Source organism: Equus caballus, chromosome 17 (genome assembly GCF_041296265.1).
Source record: "Equus caballus isolate H_3958 breed thoroughbred chromosome 17, TB-T2T, whole genome shotgun sequence".
In the NCBI taxonomy this organism is placed as follows: domain Eukaryota; kingdom Metazoa; phylum Chordata; class Mammalia; order Perissodactyla; family Equidae; genus Equus; species Equus caballus.
The window spans coordinates 81,673,444-81,688,294 of NC_091700.1; the positions used below are offsets into that span (position 1 = coordinate 81,673,444).

The following is a 14,851-nucleotide window of genomic DNA, read 5'->3' on the forward strand; positions in this document are numbered from 1 at the left end:
ATCTAGCTGTCACTTCCCTACAATCTATAGCAATGGGATACTACTTCACATTTCAAAATATTCAATTAGTTCCTTTGTCGTACTTTAGTGGGTCACATTTTCTTTTTCTTCATTAGGTAAAATCAATTCTACACATTGAGTTCCAAAGTAAATGGCAAGACACTAATGTAAGTACTGCGGAAAACAAAAGGAATATAGGATATGGTCACTGATCTCAAAAATGAGACAGAAAAATGCTGAGCCCTTACAATCTGGACTGTACCAGGCCTTTTAAATGTAAAGATAGATGTCCTACTCATTCTTTTAAATAAGAGGACACTGAGATTTAATCACTTGCTAAAAGTCACTCAGAGAGTGCATGGCATGTCTGTGGTTCCAAATCCAGTGCTTTGCAAAGCAACACATTACAGAGTCTCCCAAAATGTATCCTATTATCTAGTTGAGAAATGAGACGCAGAAGTGATGCAAGTTACACAACAAGAATGCAAATGAGATAATAAAGGCATTTCTTAGTGATCTTAAAGATACTAGTTACTATAGTAACCATACTCTAAGAGCATAGTGAAGCGGCAAGTTATTTCAGGTGTAGGTGTTTAAGAAAGCCTTTGGGAGAAATAAGAAAATTAAACTACTTCTCGAAGAATGGTAGAATTTGAATTGATGAGAATAACGAGCCATGTATTCATCAAGAGGGGAACGGTACGAGCAAAAAACTTAGTAGTCATTTAAAGTAGTGTGCCCAGGTATTTGAACAGAATGCAGGACTTGCTCTACATGCCCTCTTTGGTCTTGAGGAGCAGACTGGCTGGAACATGGTGGCCCTGGACATAGCCAGTGCAAATATCTACCTGACGCATGTAGTGGAGGTCACACTCAACAGCTTGTCTACTTAAAAGTATCTGCTTCAAATGGCTGTATGATTATTTGAATATCTCATGAGTATCATCTTTCAATTTATGTTTTTAGGTCCATATAGTTACTATGGCATTTCTTGACTAAATGCCCATATTTGCTTGAAGTTCTTCATACATTAACCATTATACTGTCACTAACATGTTTGTTTCCAGATTGTCATGGACATGAGACCCCAATAGATAATTGTGAGACTTGGAGAGGATCCACAAGCATAAGACCTTGCCTAAGAAAAATGAGCCTGGATGTAGGTGAGCAATGAGGAGAGAGAAGATGAAGTCCCCTAAAATGGAGGAAGTAATGAGCGCACAATGGCAGGGAGGACGAGATAGAAAGTACTTCAGGAAAGGCTAAGGATATACTGATGACACACTGGGACATTTTAAGTGAAGGCAGGATAAGGGAGGATATTTCATATGCAACGTAACATAAAGATCAACAAGTATGGTTATTATTTATTTCTTGGAGGTCTCTACATTCATTTTAGTAGTTCCTACATGTGGAGAAACAATAGTACCTGGGGGTAATCCTTTTTATTGAGATAAAATTGACATATAATAGTTTCAGTGTACAACATAATGATTCAGTATTTGTATGTATTGTGAAATGATCACTACAATAAATCTAATATCCATCACCATTCCTAAACTCTTAGCAACTTTCAAATATACAATACTGTATTAACTAGAGTCACCATGCTGTATATTACATCCCAATGAGATTTATTTTACACCAGGAAGTTTGTACCTTTTGACACCTTCACCCATTTTTGCCCACTCCCCCACCCCTTGCCACTGGCAACCACCAATTTGTTCTCTGTATCTATGAGTTCAGGCTTGGTTTTTTTTTTAGAGTCCACATATAAGTGAGATCATACAGTATTTGTCTTTCTCTGTCTAACTTATTTCACTTAGCATAATGCCCTCAAGGTCCATCCATGTTATCACAAATGGGAAGATTCCCATTTTTGTGGCTGAATAATATTCCATTGTGTGTATGTATATATATATATACACACCACAATTTTTTATCCATTCGACCATCAAGGGAGAATCAGGTTGCTTCCATGTCTTGGCAATTGTAAATAATGCTGCAATGAACTTGACGGGGGGGATGGTGCAGATATCTTTTTGAGTTCATGTCTTTGTTTTATTCAGATAACTACTCAGAAGTGGAATTGCTGGACTACTTGCTAGTTACATTTTCAATTTTTTGAGGAAACTCCAAACTATTTTCCATGATGGATATACCAGTTTACATGCCACCAACAGTTCACAAAGGTTCCCTTTTCTCCACATCCTTTCCAACAAATTATTTCTTGTCTTTTTGCTAATAGCCATCTAACAGGTATGACGTGGTATCTCATTGTGGTTTTGATTTGCATTTCCCTGGTGATTAATGATGTTGAGCACCTTCTCATGTAACTGCTGGTCATTTGTATGTCTTCTTCGGAAAACGTCTATTCAGATCCTCTGCCCATTTTTTAATTGGATTGTTTGTTTGTTTTGATTTGTTTTTCCTATTAAGCTGTGTAAGTTTTCTGTATATTTTGGATATTAGCTGCTTATAAGTTATATGATTCGCAAATATTTTCTCACACTCAGTAGGTTGCCTTTTTCACTTTGTTGATGATTTCCTATGCTGTGCAGAAGTTTAGTCTGACATAATCCCACTTGTTTATTTTTGCTTTTGTTGCTTTTGCTTTTGGTGTGAAATCCAAGATATCACCAAGACCAATGTCAAGGAGCTTACTGTTAATGTCTTCTTCTATGAGTTTTATGGTTTTAGGTCTTATGTTCATGTTTTTAACCCATTTTGTTAATTTTAGTGTGTGGTGTAAGATAGTGGTCTAGTTTCATTCTTTAACATGTGCCTGTCCAGTTTTGCCAATACTGTTTATTGAAGAGACTATGCTTTCCCCATTGTATATTCTTAGCTTCTTTGTCTTAAATTAATTGACCATCTTTGTGTGGGTTTATTTCTGGGCTGTCTATTCTCTTTCATCGACCTATGTGTCTGTTTTGATGTCAATACCATACGTTTTGGTTACCACAGCTTTGCAATATAGCTTGAAATCAGGAATCATGATGCCTCCAGCTTTGTTCTGTTTTAAAATTGCTTTGGCTATTTGGTTCCATACAAATTTTAGAATTGCTTGTTCTATTTCTGTGAAAAATGCCATTGGAATTTTGTTAGGGATTTCATTGAATCTGTAGATTGCACTAGGTAATGTGGACACTTTAACTATGTTTAGTCTTCCAATCCATGAGCACAAAATATCTTTCCATTTCTTTGTGTCTTTTTATTTCTTTCAACAATGTCTTATACTTTTAAGTGTACAGGTCTTTCACCTTCTTGGTTAAATTTATTCCTATGTATTTTATTCTTTTTGCTGCAGTTGTACATAGGATTGTATACTTGATTTCTCTTTCTGCTAGTTTGTTGATAGAGTATAGAAACACAACTGATTTGCGTGTGTACCCTGTGACTTTACTGATTTGGTTTCTGGTGGATTCTGTAGGGATTTTTTAATATATAAAATCATGTCATTCATAAATAGTGACAGTTTTACTTCTTCCTTTTCAATTTGAATACATTTTATCTTTTTTCTTGTCTAATTGCTCTGGCTAGGGCTTCCAATACCAGGCGGAATAGGAGTGACAAGAGTGGGCATCCTTATCTTGCTCTTGATCTTAGAGGAAAAGTTTTCAGCTTTTCACCATTGAGTATGTTAGCTGTGGGCTTGTCACCTATGGCCTTTATTATGTTGAGGTAAGTTCCCTCTATACCTATTTTGTTGAAAGTTTAATCATAAACGGATGTCGAATTTTGTCATATGCTTTTTCTACATCTATTGAGATGATCATATGATTTCCATCCTTCATTTTGTTAATGTGATGTATCACATTGATCTGTGGCTATTGGACTGTCCTTGCATCCCTGGAATAAATCCCACTTGATTGTGGTGTATGATCCTTTTAATGTGCTGTTAAATTTGTTTTGCTAATATTTTGTTGAAGACTTTTGCATCTTGGCCTGCAATTTTTTTTCCTTGTGATGTCCTTGTCTGGTTTTGATATCAGGGTAATGCTAGCCTAGTAAAATGAATTTAGAAGTGTTCCCTCCCCTTTTACTTTTTGGAAGAGTTTGAGAAGAATTGGTATTAAGTCTTTGAATGTTTAGTAGAATTCACCAGTGAAGCTGTCTGGTCCTGAAGTTTGTTTGTTGGGAGGTTTTTGATTACTGCTTCAATCTTCTTACTAGTAAGTGGTCTGTTCAGATTTTCTATTCATGATTAAGTCTTAGTAGGCATTATGTTTCTAGAAATTTATCCATTTCTTCTAAGTTGTCCATGGGAATCTTACATAAAGACATAGTGGATAAATTATTGTGAGAAAGAATGAAATGAGAAATAGAAACAATAATAGATTGTCAGTAATGATTACCTTATTCAAATACCCGTGTGCTGTGTTGCTTTTCCCCTTTAACCTCTCTTTCCACATTTGCTATGACATCTCTATTTGTTTATCTAATATAACAAGTAGCACTATTTGCTCTTTAATAGTAATGCTTCTTAAGAATCTTTGCACACCCCAAGTACCTAACAGTTTTTATACATAATTGTGACTTAATAGTTGGTTACTTCTGAAATTTTAATGTTCTTAAACAATATGTCTGAGATTTTTGAAATAACTGAATTTTTTAGAAATCATTGAGTACCTACTGGCACATAGCAGATTCCCAGTAACTATTTGTTGAATAAATAAAATGTATGAATGAAAAAAGAATGAGTATATACTTTCATAATTGGTATTATGTGCTGTTATGTGGTTCATATATTTTTACATATTAATCATTTAATATTTATGACAACCTCTTGATGTAGGGAAATGATTATTCCCTTATTACAGATGAAACAATCTGAATGCCACATTAGTAAATCACAGAGCCAATATTCAAGCCCAGGCATCCTGACACAAGTAGTTTTTATTAACCACTATGGTGTGAATGAATGAAGCTCAATGAATAAGCAATTGGAACTACATAGTTTCTTAAGATATCAGTCATTTTTCTATGAAATCTTTAACCAGTTTAACTATTTTATGTCACATTGTGACTCCTTAATGGAATTTGAACAAAATGAGCATTAATAGTAAATGTTGAAATCTCTCATTGACTCCTACATCAATTTATAAATATGCACTATGCATGATTTCCTCAATTTTAGGGATACTATCTGGACAATGCAACTTAATGTCTGCTTGTTAATGTCAATACTAACAGCACCACAGGAAAGAGGAAAACCAACAATGGGGAGATTACATCATTATGGACGCAATTTCCTCAACATCTTTTAAATGTACCTAACCAAAGATTGATAGCCAATTTACTGAGCAATCTGTTCTTATGCTGAATGTGCATGATGCTATTATATGAAATGGAAACAACTGGAAATGTGTCAGAAATGCACTTTACAACATTAGTTGAAAATGCCATTGATTGATCAATATCACCCTGTGTTTGACCCCAAGAACTGCTTCCGCAGTGTGCAAGACAAATGACGTGTGAAAGAAGGTTTCAAGTAAAATCCATGTTTGCTTGATTTTTTTTAAAGCAAACACTATTCTTTCATGGAGGAAATGTCAATGTCTCTTTGAAGCAAAATGCCAATAAAATGTCTCCTCTCACATAAAGGAAAACAACCGTTTTGGTAAATTATGTTGTCTGATCCTTTGGATGTGCCAGGCATTCATTTGGTAAACTGCTGCTTATATTCTTTCATTTTTACAGCTGTAAATTATATCTGATTTATCCTAAATTGCAACTCATTTAATGGACATTTATTGAACAATTTTTTCTACTTGGCTGGTAAAATGTAAGGGAGAAACAGAGGTCATATAATGCTTTATGGAAGGCCATCTCAGACTGTGGGAGGAAGCAGCATATAAGGAATAGAATTTTACCCTGAGTGGATCCCAAATGATCTCCTTTAGTCTCTTCTTTTCACATCAACAAGTGCTAATTGATAGGTCTGACTGATTAAATTTAGCAAAAAGGGCCATCACAGCAACCAGAAGCAGAGAAGCAAATCATAATCATTATCATTTGGTTGAAACAAGAATTAGCAAACTCACAGGCCTTAGCTTTCGACTTTGCTTAATTCTTTCCTCCCTTCCCCTCCCCTCCTCAGTGATAAATGAGGATAAAAGTGTTAGTTGAGCCAAAGAGCATTAAGAATACTACCAGAGCAAGGGACAGCAAAATTTTCCTAAAGTATGAAGAGGATTAACTAGTTAATTCAGAGAGGGAATTAAAGGAGTTTATCTTGTTATGGTGAGCCAAGGGCATGACCTTATTAATACCCTAAGAGTACACATTGATCATTTCCAAGAAAAAAAGAACACAGGAAAATATGAGAGAATTTGAAGAAATATTAGTAAATGTTCCAAAGTAAAGGGAAGGCAAAAAACTTAAAATTATAAACTCTTGTTATTTTTAAGTATATAAAATAATATTCAAGAATTTTCATTCAAAATCAGTAGTTCCCACTCCCTCTATAACTTTGTCCCCAGAGGCAACTACATTTAACCATATCTGTGATTGTTATTCTGATGGTGAAGGCCATAATTCATATAAAGCTCTTTCATAACGTGTTAGCTTTTTCCAGTATCTTTGACTCTTGGTATGAAAGATGAGAGTGCGACTCATATTATTTGCCACTTCCCCTATCTCTTCATGCCCAGTTGATTAAAAGTTTAAATTACTTTTAGTGTTTCAATTGATTATTTTGTAAATGATACATATTCTCTATTTCTTGTTTAATCTCCTTTAGGCATTCTTTCTTAATTACTAACTGGGAATGAATATTAGCATCCATATATATACTCCACATCTCTTCCCCACTCCCCACTCTAATTTTTCAATGTTTGCAGCTCCCTAAACTTTTATCTTATCAGGGTGAATACTTTCTTCTTTACAAATAGTTATGTATTTAATCCTTTGTCCATAGATAATTGGTGAAGGTTGAAAACAAATAAGCATTTACGTGAATCTGGCTATAGAAATATTTTTCATTGCAAAATACACAGCAGAGGTACAAAGCATTTCCTTTAATTTATTAGCATCTCTAAGGTCCAAGGTCAGGACAAGAATGACACTCACAGAGGAATGCTCCTAACATCGAGGACAGATTCTATTTTCTTATATTCCATTAATTGTTCCAAATAATGACACATTTTACTTCGTCTCATATGTATACCTTGACTTTCTATTTCTTGCATTTAGTTTGTTGTTTTATTTTTCCTGAATTTTCTAATTTTCAATTATTTTATCTTCTGAAGTAATAGATAATTTGTTTTGTATATCAGTAGTATCTTCCATGGGTTTTTTTGCATTTGGTCACTTTTTTGCATTTAGTTCACTAGCCAATGTGTTTTTCAAATAACCATTCTGGAGCCACTGACATTCAAGTCTTAATAAAACTACTCTCGGGGTGCTATATGCTGAATAGCATTGTCCCCTCCTAAATTCATACGATAAAACTTATTCCCCCAACATGATAAAAGTTGGAAGTGGAGTCTTTGGGAGTTAAGTCCACCATTATGAATGGGATTGGTGCCCTTATAAAAGACCCTAAAGAGCTCCCTTGCCCCTTCTGCCAAGTGAGGTTACAGTGAAAAGATGGCCATTAATAAATCAGAAGTGTGCTCTCACCAGACACTGAACCTACAAATGCCTCGATCTTAGATTTCCCAGACTCAGGAACTGTGGGAAATTTTTCATGTTTGTAAGGCACCCAATCCATGGTATTCTACTATAGCAGACCAAACGGTCTAAGATACAAGGTCTGCTGCAGAACCATCGTCCTAGGATTTCATTTCCTTGAGCTCTTCTGTCATGGCCGCTGTAATTCTACAGCCTCTGCTCCTGCTTGTGCTTTACCTCTGTACTGAGTAACTGTCTCTGAAATTGTGCACGAGCATCATTGTTTAAGATGCTATCATTCATGAAAATGTACTTATTTTGCATTTATAATTGATGGACAGTTTGTTTCAGTGTAGAATTCCAGGCTGAATACCATTTTTCCTTAGAAACTTGAGGTTGTTCTGCCTTTATCTTCTATAATCCAAAGTTCATAAAAATACAGGTTATATCCTTGCTTCTTTGGAGCTGACTTGCTTTTCTTCTTTGGTCTGGACGTTTTTGAGAGCTGCTTCTTATTCCTAGTGCACTGAAAATTCAGAAAGTAAACTTATATGTAGGCCTTTTAAAATTCATGCCAATTTGTGAATGCCTTCAATTTAAATCACTTACCAGGTCTGGCAAATTTTCTGTTCCTCCTTTAGTTCCTCCTTTTCCTTGCTCCTCCTTTTCTTTTTCCTTTTTATTTGTTCTAACCAACTGAAGTATAACAGACACATGGAGAAGTATACACATCAATAACTACACTAGTCAATGAGTCATACCAAAGTGAACATATCTGATATTTTGACCATCCAACTCAAAAAACAAGATTATAAAAAACAAGATTCCCTAGCAAAAATCCTGATTACTACACTTTTCATCCTATACAGTGTAAACTTTATTCCAATTTCTAAAACTGTAAACAAATTTTTCTGGTTTCTTTTTTTAACTTTTTTGAATGGAATAATACAATATTTATATATATATCTGGCTTCTTTCATTCAACATTAGTTTTGTGAGATTAAACCAGGTTGAATGTAGTGGTGGTTCCTTTGATTATTCTGTTTTAGTCACACTGATAGGAATTAGATTACCTCATTGTCATGTTAATTTGCATTTTCCTATTGTTAATGTTTGATTAGCTTTTCAAGTCTATTGAATATTTTGATGCCAGGTTTGGTAATTGTCTGTTTAAATCTTTGGTCAATTTTCCCTTAGGTTGTCTGCCTTTTTCATGCTGACGTGTAGCAGTTTCTAATATATTCTAGATATGGGCCATTTCTGAGTTATATTTGTTGCAAATATTTTCTTCTCGGGAGCTTTTTGCTTTTTCACTCCTTTAATGGGTCCACTTCATAAACAGAATTCTTTAATTTTAATATTATCTTATTTTCCCTTTTACTCAGGGCTTTCGTGTCCTGTATATATACCTAGCCCAAATTCATAAAGATAGTTTTTTACTTTATTCTAAAACCTTCAATATTTTGCCTTTCATATTTAAATCTACAGTAACATGAAATGGATTTTTGTGTATGGTATGAGATAAAGGTCAAGTTTCATTTCTTTCATGAGAGGATCCAATTCATCCAGAACCTTGTATTGAAAAGAACATATTTCCTTTAATATTATGCAATATATTCTTGTCATAAATCAAGTATCCACATATATGTGGGTCTCTTCTGTTCCATTGGTCTCTTTGATATCCTCTGTGCAATTTCATTCTGTATTCATTCAAGTAGCTTTAAAATATTTCTTGGCTTCTGAAAGACTAAATCTTTACACCTTGTTATTCTTCAGGAATGTCTTGAATATCTTTGCCCTTTGCATTTTGACATACATTTCAGAATGGTTTTGTCAAAATCCATTATAAAAACTCCTTGGAATTAAATCACATTGCATTAAGACCATAAATTAATTTGGAGAAATTTGATAGCTTTACAATTTTGAGTCTTTCAACACTCGAACATTGTGTATTCCTCCACTGATTTAGGTGTTCCTTAAGGTTCTTAATGTTTTATGACTTTTGTAAAGGATTTCCAAATATTTCCTTAGATTTATTCCTCTGGGTATTTGATAACTTTTGGTGATAGGATAAATATATTTAAATTTTATTTTCTAGATTATAGCTTTCAGATATAATAGGGATGTGATTTACCTTCCAAAATTTGACAACTAAGGAATTGCACAAAATATCTGAAACGGTAATTCCAGACACTGGTAACAGGCAAAGCAGGACTGAGTTCCCTTAGAGAAGGGCTATAACTAAAGTAAGCCCTAAACTGCCTCAGTTTGCTATTGAGGCAGCTGCTGGACTGAAACAGTGTAGGGACGCGGCGCCCTGCCAGCATCTTGCAGTGTTGCTGAGTTGAGGAGACTGAGATAAGAATTCAAGGAGGCCAGGTTAGCCAGAATTTGGAGGGCAGAATACCAGAGAGTAAGGAGTGGTATAGAGAGAGAGTCCTGAGATTTCCAAAGGGAACCCCTTGAATATTTGGCTAAGTACTGATCTTGGTATGCACAGGAACAAATTGCCTGAGACTAGAGAGAGAACTATTGGAAAGAATTAGGTCAAACGATTCCTGCATCTCACACAGGGCTGAAAGGAATTTGTGTCCTACCAGCCAGAGTGGAAAGACCTCATAAGCCATAGATATTGGGCAGAATCCTAAGAAGGTTATCATTTTAGTAGGAGGCTAAATTAGCCCTACAACTAAAGGATGCCAAAGCCCTGCCATAACTAAGAAGGTGCATAAAATTCAAAAGATCAAACTGGTTTCAAGTAACTTAACTGAATACCAGAACAAAGTTCAATACCCAACAATGTAAAAATCAAAATATACAACATCCTATCAAAATTTACCAGGCATGTAAAAATCAGAAAAATATGGTCATTAGCTAAACAAAGGATCAACATAAAGATACCCAGAAATGATACAGATGATGAAATTAGTAGCTATTGTAAATATATTCCATATGTTCAAGAAGGTAGAGGAAGTCATGAACAGAACTAGAAAAACTTTACATATAAATCTTATTTTTAGTTGCTTATTGGTTATATGTAAAGATAAAATTAAATTTTATATACTGACATTGTGTGGAAAGCACAGAGGTGAGTAGGTCAGAAAGCTCTTCATAAAAGGACTTGCTGCCCAGTTGCAAAAAGTATATTTCACAGACAGCTTCAAGTTATTGTTTCTTTCTGGATCTGCCTCCACGCTTAATCTTAGGTCACTTTTTTTACAGTGGCCCCTGGCCAATGATTAAACAAGAAGATAGTGGCTGAAGTCACACTGTTCTTCAGTAGCCCCTGGGCAATGGCTGAGCCAAGCAGTGACATAGGGACTATCCATTTCCCTTAATGGGGAAGGGTCCCTTATGCTGAACAGGAGGAGAAAGAATATGGGCACTCTTGGTTCAAATGTGTTTTAAAATAAATGTGAGTTGGCTCAGTATATATGAATAAATTGAAACAAAATATAGCTATAGTACAGTATCACTTAAGGGTATCCTTGAAAAGCAGCAGTGATGGAAAACTCTCCCAATGGGCAGAATTTTTGGCAGCGTACTTGCTCTTTCATTTTGTGCACATACTAATGGGTTAGTTAGTTAGAATTTACACATACTAATGGAAAGAAACCAATGGCTTGGCCGGGGCCTGCTCAGGAAGATTAGAAAATTGGGACAAGAAGATTTTGGGTAGAGGCATCTGGATGGAGCTTTGGGAGATGAAACACAGTGTGAAGATGACTGTGTTTCATGCTAATGCCTACCAGAGAACACTCATCATGGAAGAGGCACTAAATATCTAAGTCAGTAAGCCTCTGTCATTGTGCAACACGAATGTGAATGGAGTCACTGTGGTGGTTCCCACTCACCAAATCTGATCTATCTGCTGCTTTTGCCAAATGTTCAGGCTGCCAGGAAGAGAAACCAGCACTGGGTCCTTGTTACAGCATCATCTTTTGAGTATATCCACTGGTCACTTTGTGGAAAGACAACACAGTGGACTGCTTTTAATCTAGAATTAACTATGATTAGAAAAGTTCCAAATTTTTTATACATCTTAATTTTCCTGCCTGCAAACCCTCAGCACATGCCACTGTTGGAGGGCTTATAGATTGTTTGATTCACTACCAGCAGATCACATATAACCTGTAATCAGACAAGGAACCCATATGACAGCAATTACTCTATGACCATGGTGTCTACTGGTCCTGTCATGTACCACACCAACCAGAAGTGCTGGCCTGCTGGAACGATGGAACCATTGATGGCACAGCTTAGGTGACAGTTTGGAGAGGATACTCTGTGAAGTCAAGCACCTTCCTCCAAGAAACAGTATACTTCCTAAATCAACAATACTTATGAGGTTACATCCCCAATTGATAGACTACACAGGTCCAAGAACCAACGGGTGAAAGCAGGAAAGGCTCCACTTAACATCATTCTCAGTAACTCTCTTGGGGAATTTGTTTCCTTTCCCCAGGACTTTGCCCTCTGCAGGTTTAGAGGTCTTGCTTTCTCAAAGGGAAGCACTTCTACCAGGAGAACCAGGAAGGTTACCATTGAGCTTTAAACTGCCACCTGGGTACTTTGAGCTCTTTGTGCTAAGGAAATAGGAAGCAAGAAAAGGAATCACCATCCTGTCAGGGGTAATTGACCCTGATCAGCAAGAGAAGGTAGAGCTGCTGTTTCAGATGGTCATAGAGAGAAATATGTTTGGAACCAAATGATTCAATTAGGTATTTCTTGGTACTTACTTGCTCTATCTTAATGGTAAGTGGACAAGGGCAACAACTATGTCTTGAGAAAGTTATGGTGAGGAGACTCAAATCCTTTAGGGATGAGGGTCTGTTTCATTGTGCCAAGTAAGCCATTTAGATCAGAGTAGGTGCAAGTTGAGACGGAAGGGGATCTAAAATAGATAATAGAGGGAACAGAAGCTAAGTGTTAGTTGTACCCTGGAGGCCTGCAGGGCTATAGAAACTGTAATTAATTGCATTAGCCCTCCTCTTATAATTTTCCTTTGGTAAAGAAGCCCCCCAGCATCGCGGGCTATTCCCAGAACTTATACTAAGTGAATCTGAGTGGTGCAAGGGGTCACTACAGTGAACACTGCCGCATTGCCTTTTAGGACTGAAGGATTAATTTCCCAGGCTGTGGCTGGAAGTACTGCCAGCTGTTAACCCTCAGCTATCAGCCCTCTCTAGGAATTCCCCTAGGCTGGAGAGAGCTGCATTGCCCAAGGTCAGGACGTTTCCCAGGCAGCCTACATGCAATGACTGCTTGAGAGTTATAAAAGCTCACCCTCTTGCCCCGCTCAGGAACAAATATGAATGTCCACAACGGCTTCAGAGCTTCACTTGGAGTTAGCTGAGGGCTTTGTATTTTGTTGCAAGCCCAATTTCTCTGCCCAAACCTGCTTTCTTCCCTTCCCCTTCAGATGTTGATCCTACAAGTGTTACCAAAAGTTTGGTCTCTGTTCCTGATGCCAGTCCAAATAAGGAGAACAGACTCTTCAGTGAAAAAGGAAAGGCTTTACTTTGCCAGGCAGAGGGAGGAAAGCAAGGACTAGTGCCTCAAGAATTGCTAGCTCCCCGTTAAGAAATGGGCAGGGGTTTTTATTTAGGGTTTTAGGTAGTGGAGCAGGGCTGTGGCCTTCTTGACCAGTGTTTTCCCATAGGCCTGTGTCTGGGGCTGCATCCAGTGAAGGAAACAAAGGATTTCTCAGATGAGTGTCCTTGGCTGTCTACCTCCATGGTGGAAGGTAGACTCTGATGTTAGGAAGCTGAGGAGTTGGGCCTGGGAAGCTTCAGTTTCTTGATATTCTCTGGACATTAGTTGCTCTGTAAAAGAACTTCAAGATCCTGTGATTAGCCAGACTGCGACTTTATTGGGAGCCCAGCTTGAGGCCATCTGGGCTTTAACAATTCATAGCATCTATTTGGTTGTAAAGCTCAGGGAGTCAGAGGTTAAAGAAACAAACATTTTACATATGAGTGTAACTAAAGACGGAGGGAACTGGGAATGTGTGCTTCTAGTTTTAACCCCATATGTGCTGGGTTCACTGTAAGGGCACCAATATCAAGGCTGATGTTAACTAAGAGCCAGTAACAAGAGTACTCCCTAACAAACTTTGAACATGCCTCATCTTGGCCTCAGTCTACTTCCTGGGAAAACCAAACTAGCTCCACATCATTGCAATCAACTTCATCCTTCGCATGCTTCTAGAAACTCTCTATTGATTCCAGAAATCTGTCAAAGTTTCTTGCATTGGAGATCATCTCCTTTTACTTCTCTGTGTATGTTTTTCCTTTTATATTAGTCCTTATGTTTTATTTTATTTGTTAAATTTGTGTCTTTTGACCCCGCCCCCCCCACTCATTTCAACCACCCCACTGCCTCTGGCAACCATCAATTTGTTTTCTTTATCTGTGAGCTCAGTTTTTTGGGGCTTTTTTTTTTAGATTCCACAAATAAAATCATGCAGTATTTGTCTTTCTCTCTCTGACTTGTTTCACTTAGCATAATGCCCTCAAGGTCTACCCATGTTGTCTCAAACGGCAAAATTACCTTTTTTTAATGGCTGAATAACATTCCATTGTGTGTGTGTGTGTGTATCATATTTTCTTTATCCATTTGTCTGTTGGTGGACACTTAAGCTGTTTCCATTTCTTGGCAATTGTAAATAATGCTGAAATGAACATGGAGAGCATATATCTTTTTAAATTAGTGCTTTCTTTTTCTTCAAATAAATACTGAGAAGTGGAATTTCTGGATCCTATTGTAGTCTTATTTTTAGTTTTCTGAACCTCCATTCTGTTTTCCGTAGTGGTCGCACAAATTTGCATTCAGACCAACAGTGAACAAGGGTTCCCTTTTCTCCACATCCTCTCCAACATATGTTATTTCTTGTCTTTTTGATAATAGCCATTCTAGCAGACATGAGGTGGTATCTCCTTGTGGTTTTGATTTGCATTTTTCTGATGATTAATACTGCCAAGCACATTTTCATGTATCTGTTGGCCATCTCTATATCTTCTTTGGAAAAATGTCTATTCAGATCCTCTGCCCATTTTTTAACTGGATTTTTCTCTTTTTTTGTTATTGAGTTGCATGAGCTTTTTATATATTTTGGATATTTACCCCTTATCAGATATATGATTTACAAATATTTTCTCCCATTCAGTATGTTATTTTTTCATTTTGTTGATGGTTTTCTTTGTGTGCAGAAACCTTTAATTTTAATGTAATC

General features: G+C 36.6%; 1 long non-coding RNA gene across 2 annotated transcripts in view; it reads right to left on the reverse strand.

The window, feature by feature from the left end:
* Positions 1 to 13,042, reverse strand: part of LOC138918552 (uncharacterized) — a 113,026-nt gene extending 99,984 nt beyond the window's left edge. The window contains exons 1-2 of one of the 2 annotated variants that reach the window (XR_011428044.1): positions 12,904 to 13,042; positions 12,357 to 12,511 (exon numbers count right to left, since the gene is read on the reverse strand). This is a non-coding gene — a long non-coding RNA (uncharacterized lncRNA). The remainder of the gene's footprint in view (positions 1 to 12,356; positions 12,512 to 12,903) is intronic. The other variant, XR_011428045.1, reaches the window with a different exon arrangement.
* Positions 13,043 to 14,851: the final 1,809 nt, after the last annotated feature.